Consider the following 20,952-nt stretch of genomic DNA (forward strand, 5'->3'; position numbering starts at 1 on the left):
ATTGACTCTGTGTCAGTCTGAATATGAATATGTATGAGAGTGGTGTCCTGCAATGGACTGGTTTTCTGTCCATGTCTGTTTCCTAGTTTGTGTCGAGTGCCGCCTGTTTAAGCTGTGGTGTCATGCAGCCCTGAACTAAACTGAGTGAATGTGAGAACATTATCTTATGTAATAAAAAAAGCTATTATCTATCAGAGTTGAGGAGGGAACCGTTACCACACACTTGTATTGTGAAAAATGAGGATTGTGCAACTTTCAGGAACAGCAAAAGTACAGTAGAATATAATATGTTCTGTACACAAGACAGATATTGGAAAACATTTCAATAATTACAGGGGCATTTCACTACTAAACGCAACCAACAAAGTACAATTTAACATAATTTTGCAAAGATTAACATGCTGCACTAATGAGATTATGGAAGTTGATTAGTTTGGCTTAAAAAATTTAATTCTGGTCAAATTTATTTGACTAGAGCACTCATGGAATGGAAGTCATGTCAGCAAAGTCTATGACTTTATAATGGTAGAATATGTTTTTAATATGCATTATAGGCATTTATTATTAAATGTCAGAAATCTAGAATGTTTGCAATGACTTAAATGACTGAATGCTCTCTCACCAATTCTTTTCAATTTGGCTCTGGAGAAAGCAATAAAAATAAATGACCTAAGCCAAAATCAAAGTTACAGTGATCTGATTTTCGCAGAATTGAATATTAGGTAGACACCAGCCATCGACTGGGAAAACTACCCAGTGTATTAAAGATATTTATTTCAATAAGTGAAACTGCTGAGAAAACAATTAATGGACTCAGTTAAGCAATTGCATACAATCCTGCCATTTGCAGAATCAATGAAAACTTTGAAGACCTGAGAGTAAATGTTATAAAATTTGAAAAGAATGTCAAGCATACTGGATTAATGGCAGCCCCCTTACATTGAAAGTATATTGATATAGCTGGCAAAAGAGTCAGAGACACGGAGATCAATTGGCACAAATACCATATATTTTCAGATTGTTGCTGCTTCGTATTTTGGTATGCTATGCTGTTTCCCACACCCATTTGGTTTCAAATACATCTTTGCGAATACTAGTGCTAGTAATAAAACAAATTTAACTGCTCTTCAGCCTATATTTCTTGAACCAAAAACTTTAGTGATGTCTGTGATTGCTGAGCTTTTGCATGCCTTTAAGGATCTCCACCCCCCTCTTATTCGTGACTGTAATGCACGAATGCTGTCAGCACAGGAACTTAGCAGGTTATCATGATGCGTGAACAAATACATTTCACTAAATCCCAGGATTATTAACTTGGGAATCTCCCAGGTTTTATGTGTGGAAGTGGCTGTTGTCAGGAGGGATAACTTGATTGAAATGGCAGTGATGCTATGCACTACCTCAGGAACCCAGAAATAATAATGGGAAAGATGTAAAAATGATCATTGGTTGCTGAAATTATTGTAGAGCACATTGAAATAAGATATCAGAGGTCACTCTTGTATTATGTTAATGGAATGGCAAGAATAACCATTATAGGAAAGGTTTATATTCTTGAACTTGAAAAGTGTGTTTTGATTGACAACACATTTTGAGGTTTTTATTCCTTAATTTTGGCAATGTAAATAGTTGGTTTATAAAAATCGCAATAGTATACATTATATAGCTAAGGCTTGTGAACTTCTGACCATCACTCCAATATCAACTTCTTGGACATCCCTTTCCAAAACCATGGGCATTAACATAGAATTGCCCCATCTCCTACAGCTATAACTGACTCCACTCTTCTGGAAAGGCTTTTCACAAGATTTTGAAGTTTATTTGTGGAAATATTTGTCCATTCAGCCAAAAAAGCATTTTGGAGAGGAAGTATTGATGATGGAAGAGAACTTATTGCTTGTATTCAGTGTCCCGATTCATCCCAAAGATGCTCAGTAGAGTAGAGGTCAGGGCTCTGTTCAGACCACTCGAGTTTCTCCACATCAAATCCATCAAAACATGTGTTTATTGACCTAGCACAGGGGCAAAGTCATTCTGGAAAAGAAAACGACCTTCTCTAAACTGTGGTCACAAAGTTGGAAACACACAATTGACTAAAATATAGCATTAATAAAGTAGTATTGCTAGTGCCCTTCACTAAGCCAGACCTTGAAAAACAGTCCCAAAATATTATCTCTTCTCCACCAAACTTTACAGTAAGCAATATGCAGTTCGGAAGGTAACATTCTCCTGGCATCTGCTAAACCCAGATTCATCTATCAGAATGCCAGATAGTGAAATGACAGTCATCACACTAAAGGAACGTACTTTCAATGAACAGCTGCTTGGCCATGAAAAACCATTTCAAGAATCTCCAATCACACAGTTCTTGTCATGATGTTGTTTCCAGTGGCATTTTGGAATTTTGTTGTGAGTGATGCAACAAAGAGTGTTCTACCACTTTGTGGCTGAATGGTTGTTGCTCCTAGACACTTCTACTTCAAGATAATATCACTTACAGTTGACCAGTGCAAATCTAGCAGAGAAGAAACCTTACATACTGACTTGTGGCAAAAGTGTCATCCTATGACCGTGCCACGTTTAAATTCACTGAGCTTTTCAGTGCAACCCATTCTGCTGCCATTGATTGTCCTTGAAGATTGCATGGCTGTGTGCTTGACTTTATGCACCAGCTAAAGCACTTGAAATCAATAATTTGGAAGAGTGTCCATATAGTTTTGGCCAAACAGTCTATTTTGCAAACAAAATACTGTACAATGCTACACAGTTTATTCATTAAGGCAACCTGCTTAATCGGAATTGAAAGTTACAGCAAGACAACCTTTACAAAATTAAATGCAAGGTAGAAATCAGCCACTGACTGGGGCAGCTATCCAGTGTATTAATGATATTTCTTTCAATATGGAGGACATTCTTTTAAAACAAGAATATTACAAAGTGTAAAAATTTTGTACTTTACATATTAACACAGAATACATTGTTACTATTACTTAAAGGAGTTAGCTATAACTGCTACATAAAAGAATTATAGAAAAAGTACCATTTTAAAGATACCTACTTGTACTGTGACAAAGAAACATACATTCTGCAGGAAACAAAAACCTAAAAAATGTAATAGCTTTTGCCCTTTAGAATTCAAGACAGAATGCAAACTTTTGGAAGACAAGTTTGGCATAAAATGTGCATTCCAATGAGCTCACTTGATGCTGGGGGCTGTAACTAAACAAAGAGAGGTATTTTCGCCACACAGAAGGTTAATAAAATATATACCTCCATAGCAGACTAATATGTAAAGATTTAGACAAATTAATGATTCGTATTTTGCATTATGTTCTGCATTAACATCCCATAATTATGGATTACATTTAATCCTGTACTTAAACGAGCTGTTAGTCAGGTGCTCATGATACCACTAAGACTTAGTACTGTGGATTTATACATCCTGTACTTCATTTAACACATTTATAAACGTACATTTTCTTTTTTTTATTTTAATGTCAGAAAGCACAAAACTCAACTCTTTTACAATCAGTGGTGAAAAAGCACTGGAGAATCAGCCCCCAGTGTTTTGCAAAACCTACCAACTTAACACAAAGTTTATTTTAATGTTTTGTGCTCAATGACGTTGTACAAAATAAAAATCAACAATGAAGGAGAGAGAGAGAGAGAAGCTATGAGTCCTTACTCTCGGCAGCATGAAGTACTGTAATTTTTTTTTAGTAATGGTTAGATTGTGAAAGTAAATGGTGGATTTTCAAAACCCCAGCAGTATTTGTTCTATCAGTTGTCATAAAAAATTTACAAATAAGCTAATTTTTTGCCATGCATACATTGAACCTCAAGCCTATACAAAGATTTGTCCTGGATTGTGAGCAACTATTCATTGCCCCAGTTATGAAGAAATACAAAGTCTTACTACAACAAAATTGCATAGGTAAACATTTAAATTGGTAGCCAGAAGTCAATTTGAGAGCATCAGGTCTGAGTTATACCTTGAACTAGTTCAAAGATGTCCAGAATGCTATGTTAGGTAATTTGAGGCTGATATTCAATGATAGTCACTGAGGCCAGAAGTTATGTTAACTGCACAGTAGGCTTTTTACTAAGAACGTTTTCAGTAACCACTTGTCCAAGATATATCTTAACTCCACTGTGGCACCCCCTGCTGCCTGGGTATACTATCATTATTACATTTATTTCAATACATAACACAGCACAGCCATGTACTTTCATCCAATCAGCTTTAAAGATTTCCCTCTGAAATAAAAAAAGAAATCATGACTGTGTGCACAAAAGTATTTCACATCCTTTCATAACAGAAATTTAAAATAATTTAATATTTCTCCTGTAAACTTGGCGAACTACAGGTGCCGGTCATAAAATTAGAATATCATGACAAAGTTGATTTATTTCAGTAATTCCATTCAAAAAGTGAAACTTGTATATTAGATTCATTCATTACACACAGACTGATGTATTTCAAATGTTTATTTCTTTTAATTTTGATGATAATAACTGACAACTAATGAAAGTCCCAAATTCAGTATCTCGGAAAATTAGAATATCAATTAAGATCAATCCAAAAAGTATTTTTAGAAATGTTGGCCAACTGAAAGGTATGAACATGAAAAGTATGAGCATGTACAGCACTCAATATTTAGTTGGGGCTCCTTTGGCCTGGATTACTGCAGCAATGCGGCGTGGCATGGAGTCGATCAGTCTGTGGCACTGCTCAGGTGTTATGAGAGCCCATGTTGCTCTGATAGTGGCCTTCAGCTCTTCTGAATTGTTGGGTCTGGCATATTGCATCTTCCTCTTCACAATACCCCATAGATTTTCTATGGGGTTAAGGTCAGGCGAGTTTGCTGGCCAATCAAGAACAGGGATACCATGGTCCTTAAACCAGGTACTGGTAGTTTTGGCACTTTGTGCAGGTGCCAGGTCCTGTTGGAAAATTAAATCTGCATCTCCATAAAGTTCATCAGCAGCAGGAAGCATGAAGTGCTCTAAAACTTCCTGGTAGATGGCTGTGTTGACCTTGGACCTCAGAAAACACAATGGACCAACACCAGCAGATGACATGGCACCCCAAACCATCACTGACTGTGGAAACTTTACACTGGACCTCAAGCAACATGGATTCTGTGCCTCTCCTCTCTTCCTCCAGACTCTGGGACCTTGATTTCCAAAGGAAATGCAAAATTTACTTTCATCAGAGAACATAACTTTGGACCACACAGCAGCAGTCCAGTCGAGGCGCTTCTGGCGCTGTCTCTTGTTCAAGAGTGGCTTGACACAAGGAATGCGACAGCTGAAACCCATGTCTTGCATACGTCTGTGCGTGGTGGTTCTTAAAACACCGACTCAGCTGCAGTCCACTCTTTGTGAATCTCCCCCACAGTTTTGAATGGGTTTTGTTTCACAATCTCTCCAGGGTGCGGTTATCCCTATTGCTTGTACACTTTTTTCTACCACATCTTGTCCTTCCCTTTGCCTCTCTATTAATGTGCTTGGACAAAGAGCTCTGTGAACAGCCAGCCTCTTTAGCAATGACCTTTTGTGTCTTGCCCTCTTTGTGCAAGGTGTCAATGGTCGTCTTTTGGACAACTGTCAAGCCAGCAGTCTTCCCCATGATTGTGTAGCCTACAAAACAAGACTGAGAGACCATTTAAAGGCTTTTGCAGGTGTTTTGAGTTAATTAGCTGATTAGAGTGTGGCACCAGGTGTCTTCAATATTGAACCTTTTCACAATATTCTAATTTTCCGAGATACTGAATTTGGGACTTTCATTAGTTGTCAGTTATAATCATCAAAATTAAAAGAAATAAACATTTGAAATACATCAGTCTGTAATGAATCTAAATTAAAAGTTTCACTTTTTGAATGGAATTACTGAAATAAATCAACTTTGTCATGATATTCTAATTTTATGACCGGCACCTGTATGCACACCTTTTCATGGATGATAAAGATAAGGTTTTTGTTCCTCTTTAAATACTGGATTGTATGTGTCTTTTTGTACACTTCTTGTTTTATGATGTCAGATTTTAAATTTAAAGCTGATTGGCTGGGCTTGAATGACTGTCCTGAAATTCAATGCGGTTCCAGAAACAACAGAAGCCCAATGACATCAGTTCCACATTTAGCCAGCCCCAATGATGGTCAGTTAAATGTTAATAGATCATTTTAATTCTTTATAGATTTATTACTATTTAGATTGTAAGTATTGGATTTTCTGCTGCATTATACACCACTTTATTTCACCTTACATGTAAATTACTTTAAAATAAATCCATCAAGGATACCGAATTTTTCTGTGAATCCTAGAGTCATGACTTGTTCTCAGTAACACAACAACACGGCAGTTACTTTATTCAGTAGCACCTCCTGCATTTCTGAGGACACATGAGATCCCTGCCACCCTTCACTAGGCCTCAAGCCAAATGCAGAAAAAGAAAGTTTATACAAAGAAATAAAAATTCTCTTCTTGTCTATAGGAGGATGAATAGTTTAAAAAGAGGTAGCTCTTTAAAGCATTTTACTTGTGATATTAACCCCTTATGCCCTAAGGGGTTTTTGTCATTATTACACTTAAATTACATAAACAGAAATTAATGGTTGGTGTTCAGCTTATGTAATAAAAGAGCTGCAAATGGTTGAAAGAGTAGTAACTATAATACTCTAAATCTTTAAAAGAAAGTCTATATATGAATAAAAACCTTTGTTTCACACCCGTATTAACTAAATAAAATCTAAAAAATTAGGCATTTTGGGAATTTCCCTCCAAAAACTGGATTTATTGTACGTAACCAAGACATTTTATGAGGCACAACAGCGGAATCAAATTTCTTTTGTGAACAATCTGCTCATATCTTTGTATGAAGTTTAGCTGTCATATCCTATAGCATTGCGAAGTTACACTTTTTGGCACAAGGTGTCCCTCTTTTGGGAAAAATTTGTTGTCCCCTTTTGGAAACATTTACTCTCTTGCACTTTAACAATCTCTCAAAGCAAGTATTGCAATAAAAGAGGGTGAGTCCCCACATGAAACTGCGAACAGCAGTAACACCGTACAAGTGGATTTACAGAAAAGGTTGGGGCTCACACGTATAGTGGATAATATGCATCTTGTCCCAAGGCTGAATTCACAACATAAGAAATTTCACAGATGAAAGGAGACCATTCAGTCCATCAAGCCCGTTTATTTAGCTAATAGTTAAGATGGCCCAATATCTCATCCAGAAACTTCTTAAAAGTTAAGGTTTCTGCCTCAAGTACATGACTTGGTAGTTTGTTGCAGATTCTCACAACTCTTTCCATAAAGAAGAGCTTTCTGGCTTCAATCTTAAAAGCACTTCCCCTGAATATCCACTCGAGTATGTGATTCAGCATTAATATGAAAGAATAAACTGAGCATTCAAAGAGGAGTGAGGAAATAAATTGTAACAAGTTCTGTAATAACCTAAATCAGTGGTGCAGGTACTGTAGATGTTAGCTTATATCAAGATGGTGCTACCAACTGCTTATAAATCCTGTAAGCTTAACAATAGTAATATTAACTATAATCTCTGACAGGAACTAGATTGTAGTGCAAGATACAAAGACATTTTTTAGATACATTTCATAATTAAAATGTTGAAGTTAAAAACAAAAAAATGATGATCCTGTTTCCAAGGATGAAGCAAAATGTAATGTAATGTAATGACAGCATTACATATCAAAATAATTTTTGTGTTGGGGTGTAGACTAAATTCTAACATTGTGGCTGTAAAAATCACGCTGGAAACTTATTTGGAGAAGTCTAGGCAAAAAAAAAAAAATTCGACCCCATATAAAAATGGGAATAGCTAGAAGAAGAAGAAATGAAGTTGACTTGATATAGTTAGGTCCATAAATATTTGGACAGAGACAACTTTTTTCTAATTTTGGTTCTGTACATTACCACAATGATTTTAAATGAAACAACTCAGATGCAGTTGAAGTGCAGACTTTCAACTTTAATTCAGTGGGTTAAACAAAAAGATTGCATAAAAATGTGAGGCAACTAAAGCATTTTTTTTAACACAATCCCTTCAATTCAGGGGCTCAAAAGTAGTTGGACAATTGACTCAAAGGCTATTTCATGGGCAGGTGTGTTCAAGTCCGTTGTTATGTCATTTTCAATTAAGCAGATAAAAGGCCTGGAGTTGATTTGGGGTGTGGTGCTTGACTGTGGAAGATTTTGCTGTGAACAGACAGGAGCACTCCATGCATGTGAAAGAAGCCATCCTTAAGCTGTGAAAACAGAAAAAACCCATCCGAGAAATTGCTACAATATTATGAGTGGCAAAATCTACAGTTTGGTACATCCTGTGTAAGAAAGCAAGCACTGGTGAACTCAGCAAGGCAAAAAGACCTGGACATCCACGGAACAGTGGTGGATGATCGCAGAATCATTTCCATGGTGAAGAGAAACTCCTTCACAACAGCCATCCAAGTGAACAACACTCTCCAGGGGGTCGGTGTATTGATATCCAAGTCTACCATAAAGAGAAGACTGCATGAAAGTAAATACAGAGGGTGCACTGCAAGGTGCAAGCCACTCATAAGCCTCAAGAATAGAAGGGCTAGATTGAACTTGCTAAAGAACATCTAAAAAAGCCAGCACAGTTCTGGAAAAACATTCTTTGAACAGATGAAACCAAGATCAACCTCTACCTGAATGATGGCAAGAAAAAAGTATGGAGAAGACGTGGAACAGCTCATTATCCAAAGCTTACCACATCATCTGTAAAACACGGTGGAGGCAGTGTGATGGCTTGGGCGTGCATGGCTGCCAGTGGCACTGGGACACTAGTGTTTATTGATGATGTGACACAGGACAGAAGCACCTGAATGAATTCTGAGGTGTTCAGAGACATACTGTCTGCTCAAATCCAGCTAAATGCAATCAAATTGATTGGGCGGTGTTTCATGATACAGATGGACAATGGCCCAAAACATACAGCCAAAGCAACCCAGGAGTTAAGTAAAGAAAAGAAGTGGAAAATTCTTGAATGGCCAAGTCAGTCACCCGATCTTAACCCAATTGAGCATGCATTTCACTTGTTGAAGACTAAACTTCGGACAGAAAGGCCCACAAACAAACAGCAACTGAAAGCCGCTGCAGTAAAGGCCTGGCAGAGCATTAAAAAGGAGGAAACCCAGCATCTGAGTTCAAGGCTTCAGGCTGTCATTGCCAGCAAAGGGTTTTCAACCAAGTATTAGAAATGAACATTTTATTTCCAGTTATTTAATATGTCCAATTACTTTTGAGCTCCTGAAATAAAGGGATTGTGTTAAAAAATGCTTTAGTTGCCTCACATTTTTATACAATCTTTTTGTTCAACCCACTGAATTAAAGCTGAAAGTCTGCACTTTGCATCTGAGTTGTTTCATTTAAAATCCATCCATCCATTTTCTAACCCGCTGAATCCGAATACAGGGTCACGGGGGTCTGCTGGAGCCAATCCCAGCCAACACAGGGCACAAGGCAGGAACCAATCCTGGGCAGGGTGCCAACCCACCACAGGACACACACTAGGGCCAATTTAGAATCGCCAATCCACCTAACCTGCATGTCTTTGGAGTGTGGGAGGAAACCGGAGCGCCCAGAGGAAACCCACGCAGACACGGGGAGAACATGCAAACTCTACGCAGGGAGGACCCAGGAAGCGAACCCGGGTCTCCTAACTGCGAGGCAGCAGCGCTACCACTGCGCCACCATGCCGCCCTTTCATTTAAAATTCATTGTGGTAATGTACAGAACGAAAATTAGAAAAAAGTTGTCTCTGTCCATATATTTATGGACCTAACTGTATGTTTTGTGGTTCTGTAAAGTTTTTTTTTGGCTGCATTTACACCTGTACACAGGGACAGTTCTTATGTCCAAGTATTTGGCCTTAAACAGGGCTTGTCAAAGAGGGAGATGCTTGAGAAAAATAGTGTACATTTAATAATAATTCAAAGGTGCATGAAGATGGTACTGCACATGTGAAGGAAAATCCATAGAAATCTATAAAAGAAGGTTGTGGCTCCCCACAACCACTAATTTGGTTTAATGGGTTTGAGAATATTATGTTATGCAGTTGTGTAGCAAGCCATTAGAGTATTAGTTGACATCTGAAAGGCTTGATGCTTTACTGATGGTTTATGCTACAGTAAATAGATAAATTATTGTTTAAAGTGTATTGGACTAAACTGTAAGGTATATAAATTAATTTGAAACTCTAACTAAAACAACTGCAGTACATTTTTTAATTTAATAAAGAACCAAACATAAGCAATTCATTGCACCACTTTTTTTAGTGTGTTCCTATTGTCATTGTCGTGTCTGTCTACATGTCCATCTGTCTGTCCACTTAAAACACTCATTCTTCAAGGACATTTGTTGAAAAGATAACTTGAACAGGACATAATATACAAATATTTGAAAGTTCAAAAACTCTAGTTTAAAAAGCATTGGGTTTTCTTCACAATTGCATGTCTAAAAGCACAGGCATATTCTGGACAATCTCAATTACTAAATAACTTACTGTGTTCTCTAATTTGTTTAGAGATATGCTGTGGCCTTTGCAGTGACTGACCAATGTTGAAGTTACTAGCCAGTAGTAGAATGGCAAGTCCAGCAGGCTACAAGTAACAATTTGAGAACTGCTGATACTCTTTGTGTACAAATTCAGCATGAGGCTGCTTTAATTGGAAGACGAGAATAGCAGTTAATTTAAAGCAGTTAAGATGAAGAAGTGATACTATGGTTGTATAACAGGCTTCCTAATAGAGACAGTGGTTACAGTAAATATCTTTATAATGACATACAAGTTAAGTATTGCCCAAAATTAATAACCCTAACATCTATTGGAAATTTTTAATTATTATTGTCAGAAACAATTTGTTCTAGCTATTGACATTATTTACAGTGCAGATTCTAATTGCTACATTTTTGCAGAAACTTAACATAACAGTAGTTACAGATGCCACTTCCCCAGCAGAAACCCCATCTGATGTTTTTATGTTTTTTCCAAAAATCACACACTAAAAACTAAGGAGATGGAGTTGCAGATTTTTGTATTACTTATGAATATGAAATATCTCCAAAATGTCTTAAGTCATGTAAAATACATAGTGATCACTGTACTTATATTTTTAATTTACAGACTAACACAACCATATTGCTTGACTGATCTTCCTTTTTGTTGTGTCTGTGCCACACAGTTGAGTCCTCTGCTGGCAGCTGATAGACAAGGGTCCCTCTCCTAACCTTTGGCTGTTCCCTCACAACATTTGTTTCACTTCAGTGCTCATTGACTAGTTACGTCTGGGGTACTTTTTAACTAGATATGGCATACTGTGCCATGGCAGTGCCATTCATTTCACAGTAACATGAACATGTGTGTTGGGAGTGTCTTTTATACCCAAGTAGCTTGTAACATTGGAAGTGGATGGGAAAGTTTTTTTTCTATTCATCCATTTTTAAACCTACTATTTCTATAACTTGATCATGTAAAACTGTAGAAGGTAGCAGCCATTCTGTTAGGGAATATCCATTAGCTGTACAAGGATAATTGTTAGCCACCATTGAGCCTAAAATGTACATCAGACAATTTAGATTTTTGCCAGTTAATTCTAGTCTAACTATAGGATAGTTGTTCATATAAGTTAGACATAAAATGATCCACAAATGAGTTAACAACTATAATATCTGTGAATTGTTACTGTTATATTTTTCAAATATTCCTTTTTTCTGAGTGGCTTAATGTAACTAAGGCCAGTAGTATTTAAACTGAACAAAGTGAAATGTGTTTTACGGTCCGCTACAGTGGAGTTTCTGGATTTTTGTTAGACTGAAATCCTGCTTCAGATGCAGATGAAGGGGTAGCATAATAAATAGCGCAATTCTTTCAGGATTATTTTAAAAGCAATTTAGGGATTATTTGTGTGAACTAAATTGTTTGCTTATGAGAAGGGCCTAAGGAGAGACAAAGGACATTTACTGTATAGAGGAATGGGTGCAGCATTAAGAAGAAAAGGGGTACTAACTACAAATTGTAAAGGAAAACAATAAATGTATACACCTATCTATAATTGCTTTGGCCTGCTGTACTTAAAGAGCATAATGTTGAAGTATCTGTTGAAAGAATGTTTTGAATCAGCTGTGCAGGTGCTTGTGTATGCCTGTCTTATGAAAAAAAGAAAAAAAAAAATGAATTAACTTTTAAAAGCAATGCAGTGATTCCTGAAGAAAATCTCAAATGAAAGCAATGAGAATATTATTTCTGTTTAGTCTATGTAAGTGTGATGGTAGCCAAAACAATGAAAATAAAATAGGTCAAGCGTTCTCAGTATGGCAGGTGCCATATGGAATGAAATTTATTTTCATATTTCCCTGAAAGCAGATATTTAATCGTGAAAATGATTTAAAAAAAAGGCATAAATAAAGCAATTGACAATATATCCAAAATATTGAGCTTTTTTTGAATAGCTCATTAGTCTCATACATACAGTATGTACATGCAATCATAATTTCCTAGAGTTATGGTGGTAAGATTTAATCCCAACAGCATTGGACAAAAGGATAGAAATATTCTGGACGGGACTTCACTCCCTTTCATACACTCACAATCACTCATACATCGGCTGATTTAGCAGTTGCCAATTAATCTCACACACTTACCTGTGAGAATGTGGTGGGAAAACCAGATTAGTCAGAGGAAAACCCACTCAGTCATACAGAGAATGTACAAACTCAACAAGAACATCGGCCGGGCATGAGGATCAAGTCCAAGATGCAAAATCTATGAGACCGCAGCAGTAAGCACATTGCCACCGTGCTATTCTAGTGTATCATAATATTAGTACAAAATGGATATAGCCCTTCAGTCAAAATAGGGACATAAAACTGATGCACAATAGACATAACCCTAACATATGATAAATGCTGAACATGTATTATTATTAATGAATGTTTTGTAACCACTTTGTATTCTGAGGTGAAAATATGGCATTCTAATTCAATGTGTGTTTCAGAAGTAATTTCTCTGTAAACACTGATATATAAAAGAGCTCCTGAAGGACGCGGAATGAACAAACCACAGGAGGCAGATTGACATATGGAAGTATGGAGTTTCATCCATCCATCCATTACCCAACCTGCTATATCCTAACTACAGGGTCACGGAGGTCTGCTGGAGCCAATCCCAGCCAACACAGGGCACAAGGCAGGAAACAAACCCTGGGCAGGGCGCCAGCCCACCACAGAGTATGGACTTTCTATATGTTATTTATAGGCACTGACTGTCTTAGAGCTACTAATACTGCTCAGCCTTTAAATTTGGAGATGAGACTCAAGAGTGCAAGAATACTTGTTGCCAACAAAGGTAGCTCTGGTAGGAATAAATCCCAGAACTTCCACAGAACCTTCATGATGTTGGGGATACTATGCCGTGTGTGAATTTCAAAGATGGCTTCCAGCCAGTAGCTAATGGAATGCTGCATTTTGAAGTGACATGTCACCAGGATGAAGGGCCAGATGGGGATAGGAAAGTTCAACAGCCATATAGGGCAACCTAGAGAGACAGAAGTATTTCAAACCATGGCAGCGATGCAGGGATTACATTGGAGGTAAAATCAGGGTGGTGTTTACAGTTTGCTCCTACTGGTGATCCATTGAGTGGGAGAAAGACTAAGCAAACTATAGGGAGAGTAGGAGAGAGAGAAAGAGTGGAATGAAAGAAATGTCTAAGGAACTTTGTGGTTAGAAAGCCAACTAGCCTTATAGGCAGGGTTTTAGGCCGTGAAAGAGAGTAGACTTTTGTCTGTTTTGTTTATTTGACTTAATTATTAACCCTTATGTATTTGTACTATTGAAAAAAACTAATCCTTTTCCTGTTTTGGCCTCCTTTACATTATGAAAGGTAAAATGATCAGCCATAAAATCATTCATTCATTGTTATCATATTAGTATATTATTCCAGTGTTTTTTATGTTAACTGCAATTATAACCATTAAACTTTCAAAGGGAAAGTTGTTCCAAAAAGTAAAGAAATCCAGATTCACCTGTTTAGTAGGAAAAATAATGTTAAGCCGGTTGCAATGAAAAATACAAGTGTTGTAAATATGATAGTCATAGAAACTTAATAAGAATGTAAGCAGAGGGATGAAGGGTTTAGTGTGGGAGTTCTCGAGAGTTAACAAAAACAACCTGGAACCATCTGTTATTTTGCTGATCTGAAAGAAAGGCATTAAAAGCTTGAAATATTTAATTTGTATAAGGGGTGCTACAACCTGTACACTTCATGGAATGGAGAAAAACACAGATAGAGAGAAGAAGGGGAGGGGGAGGTCTACATGAACAACTTTTCTTAAAATGTCCCACTCACATAAGTCAGTAACTCTACATTAAACGGGACTATGAAATCCCAAGATGGCAAATGCATAGGCATACAGAAAAAACAGCGATATTAAACAAGAGAGAAATCCAGAGTGTAGACGATGCTTAGGAGTGTTTTGAAAAGGGAGCTATGATACAGTTAAGAAGACAATTAACAATGAATCAATAAATGGTTTCAGTTGTTTAAGAGCCTGATGTATAATAAATTAATTACATTTTCTTTGCAAACTTATCATGATGTTTCTCCCATCCATGTATCCAATATCTGAATTAACTTTATTAAATGTCCCTTATCAGTGTTTATCAGTCTCATTCAATGGGTAGCTTTTAGTAGTTTTTTTCAAAATGATGAAATGAGGAATATTAATAGTGCTAGAAGATATTAACAAAATAATGTAATGCCATTACGTGTGCAGATAAAATAGATGTTTCATGAATATTCAAATGTTTTACACAACTGAAACCAATATAATTAATTCCATTATGTTTTCTCAGGAATATTTGGGTTAAATATATTCGCTAGAACTATTTTAGGGATAATCCTAGACATCACTTTCATTATATATTACACCTTAAGAGCAGTAATAAAAATTCAGGGCTATATTTTATACTTTTATAAATTTCTGTTAATACACATGTATATTGTTATCACTTGATGAATCATTGATAATGAACCTTTAAATTTAAAGTTAACGTTAGGCTACATTCACACTACTACGTTTTCATTCCAAAACAGCATTTTAAATAAAAACGATTCCATCCACATTAGTATTTTCATATCATTTATGAAAATATTTTATTCATACTAAAACAACTGAAAATGAATGTAACATAATTGTCCAACAAAACAGGCTTCTTGGAACTTTTAAACTGGCCATACACTCTGAATTTCTAGCATGATTTTAAGCACGATTTGCAATCACTGACTGATTTTCTAAATTGGTCTGAATTTCAGCTGCATTGGCCATTGTTTTATGTGTGGTGTGAGAGTGGTGGCGATGCTCTGTTGCCTTCCACAATTGGTCTGTCACACAATCTGAAGAATTTTTGCTGTTGTCTTGTAGTGTGAGCAGTCTCATGAGGCACCCTGTCATACGCTTTCTCCAGGTCAGCAAAGACGCAATGCAATTTCTTCTGGGTTCTTCTACACTTCTCCATCAAAATCCTCAGATGTTGATTGGTGGATTTTCTAATATTGGCATCAAATTTCCCAAAATCAACTGTACAGCAACTGCAGCGAGTGTGCATTATTCATATATAATGTGAGCAACCACATCATGGCACATCAATTGGACTGAACATGAATCATGAATCAAACAAAACACAATTTAGATGCATATAAGTAAGCAACACTAGAAGCAACATGGAAAGCAACTCTTCTGTTCCCACTGTGTTGGAATATTTTTTCTTTAATGAAGCATGACCAGTCAGGGAATGAAATGTTGTAATGAGCAGGATCTAGTCAAGGAAGAACTAAGTTATAAGCACAAACCAACCAGAGTGCAATACAGCATGCATTTTTGGAAATCTTTGTTTTCGCCTGTCCATACTGAAACACTGGCACAGTAGCTTGGACGAAATGCAAAAGTCGTGACACATTTCTGCATGCATTTTTAAATGAAATTGTACAATTGTGGATGGAGCCTTAGGATGTGCCTACTGACCTATTTCTAGGATAAGAACTGATAACTCATATTCAAACAAAATAGATTGTCTTGAATTTCCAGGATGTTTTCTTACCAATAGCATGTTGATCTCCAGAGAAGAAATTCTCTGTGGACTGAAGATCAGATTTGCATCTTCTTCTTCTTCTTCTTTGGATGCTCCTGTTAGGGGTTGCCACAGCATTTCATCTTCTTCGATATCTTTTTGTCATCTGCATCTTGTTCTGTTACACCCATCACCTGAATGTCCTCTCTCCCCACATCCATAAACCTCTTAGGCCTACCTCTCTTTCTCTTCCCTGGCAGCTCTATCCTTAGCATCCTTCTCCCAATATCCTCAGCATCTCTCCTCTGCACATGTCCAAACCAACGCAATCTTGCCTCCCTGACTCCTAACTGCTCAACTTGAGCTGACCCTGTAATGTACTCATTTCTAATCCTATCCATCTCCATCCTCGCCCCACCCAGTGCATATCTTAGCATCTTTAACTCTGCCACCTCCAGCTCTGTCTCCTGTTTTTTGATCAGTGCCATCGTCTCTAACCCATATAACAAAGCTGGTCTTACTACTGTCCTGTAGACCTTCCCTAGCACTCTTGCTGATACCCGTCTGTCACAAATCACTCCTGGCACTCTTCTCCACCCATTCCACCCTACCTTCACTATCTTTTTCACCTGTCTTCCACAATCCCCATTACTGTGTACTGTTGATCCCAAGTATTTAAACTCATTCACCTTCGCCTACTCTACTCCTTGCATCCTCACCATTCCACTGACCTCCCTCTCATTTACACACATATTTCCTGTCTTGGTCCTACTGACCTTCATTCCTGTCCTCTCCAGAGCATATCTTCAGGGTCTCCTCAACCTGCTCCCTACTGTCACTACAGATCACAGTGTCATCAGCAAACATCATAGTCCAAGGGGACTCCTGTCTAATCTCGTCTGTCAACCTGTCCATCACCACTGCAAATAGCCAGTCCCTGATGTAATCCCACCTCCACCTTGAATGCATCTGTCACTCCTACCACAGACCTCACCATTGTCACACTTCCCTCGAACATATTCTGTATAACTCTTACATACTTCTCTGCCACTCCCGACTTCCTCATACAATACCACAGCTCCTCTCGAGGAACCCTGTCATAAGCTTTCTCCAGGTCCACAAAGACGTAAAGCAAATCCTTCTGGCCTTCTCTAAACTTCTCAATCAACATCCTCAGAGCAAACATCACATCTGTGGTGCTCTTTCTTGGCAAGAAACCATACTGCTGCTCACTAATCATCACCTCACTTCTTAACCTAGCTTCCACTACACTTTACACAATCATTTTTCATTTGAGTGAAAATAAACAAATATATCTTTTTCATTACTTTAGGTTTTTGATTGATTGATTGAAAGGATGATACCTCTATGTAATTCAAAATTTTCACCCATTGTGTTAATTTAATTAGTACAATACAATATCCTAGAAGCATCAGGTACAAGGCAGGAATGTAAGTTATATGGGAAATAGTCCATTGCTTGGTACACACACACACAAACCCTGGTAGAAAATGGAATCTCCATACACAGAGTACCCAGGCCAACATTTGAACCCTGGTCCTTGGAGCTATAAGACAGCAGTGTTAACCACCCCACCATTGTTCCACCTTTAAGAAAGAATGTCTTTTTATAAACTTGTTTTAAGCTTGTTTAATTTTTAAAGAAGGTTTTGTTGTGGCAAATGAATTTGTTATGATTACAAAAGGAACGGTATGTTAATCATTCAATTACTTTAAGATGTACAAAGGAAAACTGCCTTCATAAGTCTGGGGCAGGCAATCATTTCACCTGGTCTTAATTTCCGTTTCCAAAATGATGAAAGAAGAATCTGCAGCTTACTTACACGGCTTTAAAACTGACCATTTATACTGTACCTGACCTGATCTGCAGCAAGTCACTGCAGGTTAGAATGTATCACCTTGCTCTTACACTGGTAAACAACTTAATACAGGATTTTGTTGCGTGTAACCAGCGTTTCGTGCTGACAGTGAACTATGATTGGTGCCAACTTTCAGAACATTCAGTCATACCCATGTTGTTTCTCTGCAGGCTGCGTGCATTGATTCATTTTAATTTAGGTCACAGCACGAACACATTAAAATGAGAAGGAAAAAAAACTTTTCTTTTTGGTGAAATTTAAGATTCTTATTTTTTCTTTACATGTTGACATGCATAACATTGGTAAGAGTGTATCACTCATAAGTTTTACAAGGGATTAGCTATGAGGTTAGTGAAACAGAAGACATCATTTGTATAATTTTTAAATCTTATAATATACTGTGCCCCTGGGGTTTTTTGTCACCTCATTTTGTATAATTTTTATTTTTTTGTCTGTTTTTATAAACTTTTTGGGGGTTTAATTGATCTGTGTTAAAACCAGAGAGGTTTTGAAGTGAACAGTAACATTGTAACTGAAAAATGTACAAATTAAGGAACAATTTCAGAATAATGTTCCTCAATGTAAAATTAGAAAGACTTTGAATATCACATCATCTACAGTACATAATATCATCAAAAGATTCAGAGATTCTGGAGAAATCTCTGTGCACAAAGGACAAGGCCGAAAAATCAGTATTGGATGCCTATGATTTTCGGGTCCTCAGGTGGCACTTTATTAAAATAGGCAGGATTCTGTCATGGAAATCTCTGCTGAGGCTCAGGCACACTTCCAGAAATCATTCTCTGTGAACACAGTTCACTGTGCCATCCACAAATACAGGTTAAAGCCCTATCATGCAAAGAAGAAGCTATATGTGAACATCATTCAGAAATGCCACCTTTTTCTCTGGGGCAAAGCTCATTTAAAATGGACTGGGGAAATGTGGAAAACTGTTCTGTGGTCAAATGAACCAAAGAGAAATTCTTTTTGGAAAACCTGGACGCTGCATACTCTGGACTAAAGAGGAGAGGGCCACCTGGCTTGTTATCAGTGCTCAGTTCAAAAGCCTGCATTTCTGATGGTATGAAGGTGCATGGAATTGGCAGCTTGCACATTTGGAAAGGAACCATCAATGCTGAAAAGTATGTACAGGTTTTAGAGCAACATTGCTCCCATCCAGACAATTTCATTTTCAGGGAAGGCCTTGCATATTTCAGTAAGACAATGCTAAACTGCATGCTGCATCTATTACAAGAGCATGGCTTCATATCAGAAGAGTCTGGGTCCTCAGTTGGCCCACTTACAGTCCATATGTTTCATGAATTGAAAACATTTGGCGCATCATGAAACGAAAAATACAACACAGAAGACCCAGGACTTTTGAACAGCTAAAATCCAAAATCAGACAAGAATGGGACAACATTCCTCTCCCAAAAGTCCATCAACTGGTCTCCATAGTTCCCAGACATTTACAGACTGTTTTTAAAGAACAGAGGATGCTACAGAGTGGTAAACATTGCCCTGTCCCAACTTTTTTAAAACGTACAGCCATCAAATTCAAAACTTTATTCTTTTCTTAAAATGGTAGATTTTCTCATTTTGCGATATGTTTGCTATGTTCTATTGTGGATAAAATATGGATTTATGAGATTTGCAAATCATTGCATTCTGTTATTAATTACATTTTACACAACGTCCTGACTTTTTTGGAATTGAGGTTATATATTCAATATTTAATGATGTATATTTATTAAGGTATTTATTAAATGTATGATCATTTTGCAAATCACCACAAGACAAGGCATCAGCTAAATGTATTGCAGCACTGATAGATAGATAGATAGATAGATAGATAGATAGATAGATAGATAGATAGATAGATAGATAGATAGATAGATAGATCTAGCAAATTTTAGTAGCAAGTATCAAAAGGAAACTTTGTACTAATTTGTATTCAAGAAGACTTTGAGAAGCTTCAGAACTGAGCGAATAGTTGGAAAATGCAGTTTTATGTAGAAAATTGCAACGTGCTACATGTGGGCAAAAGCAAAGTCAATGATAATTACAAGATGGGAGGCACTGTCCTACAGAAAACAACATTTGAAATGGATTTAGGGGTTTATGCTGAGACCACATTTTCATCCTTTAAGCAATGTGCAGAAGATATTAAATAGGAAAATGCAATGTTAATTTTTACCCTAAAAACTGTTGAATCTAAATTGAGGGAAGTTATGCTCAAATTATATGATGCACTACTGAAACCCCATCTGGAATAACTGTGTGTAGTTCTGGTCACCACACTAAATGGAAGTCACACCAGCTCTTGGAGATGTGCAGAGGAGAACACCCAAGTGCATCTCAGGATTTGAAGACATGTAGTACTCTAACAGACTTGCAGAATTAAGCATGTTAAGTCTCTAACAGAGGAGACTGTGTGGGAACCTAATCCAGGTCTTCAAAATTTTCAACGGTACTGATAAAGTAGATCCAGTAGAACTCTTTCATTTAAATAGTGAATCATATACTCAAGATCACCAACAGAAATTAAGGGGAAGTACACCATCCAATACGCTCTTCTTTATATGAAGAATTGTGGGACTCTGGAACACACTACTGAGACATGTAGTTGAAGCAGAAACCTTCACAACCTTTAAGAATTATTTAGATGAGATATTACAACAATGTATCTATTAGCTAAAAAAATGAGCTTGAAACATGGAATGATCTCTTCTCGTTTGTCAAATTTCTTATGTTTTTAATTTACAGTAAATATGCAAAAAAGGAAACAGCAAAAGTGATAGACAGATTATTAGCTGAGGAAAAATGTATAATTATTGGGTAAACTCCCCTTGTGAAAAGGTGGGTATGTTGTACTTTAAGCCCCCATTCAAATCCATGCACTTATCAAGTCACGTTCATGTTAGGGTGTATTGTGACTTACTTGATTCTAGCCTAT

The sequence above is a fragment of the Polypterus senegalus genome, chromosome 2, assembly GCF_016835505.1.
Source record: "Polypterus senegalus isolate Bchr_013 chromosome 2, ASM1683550v1, whole genome shotgun sequence".
NCBI lineage: Eukaryota > Metazoa > Chordata > Cladistia > Polypteriformes > Polypteridae > Polypterus > Polypterus senegalus.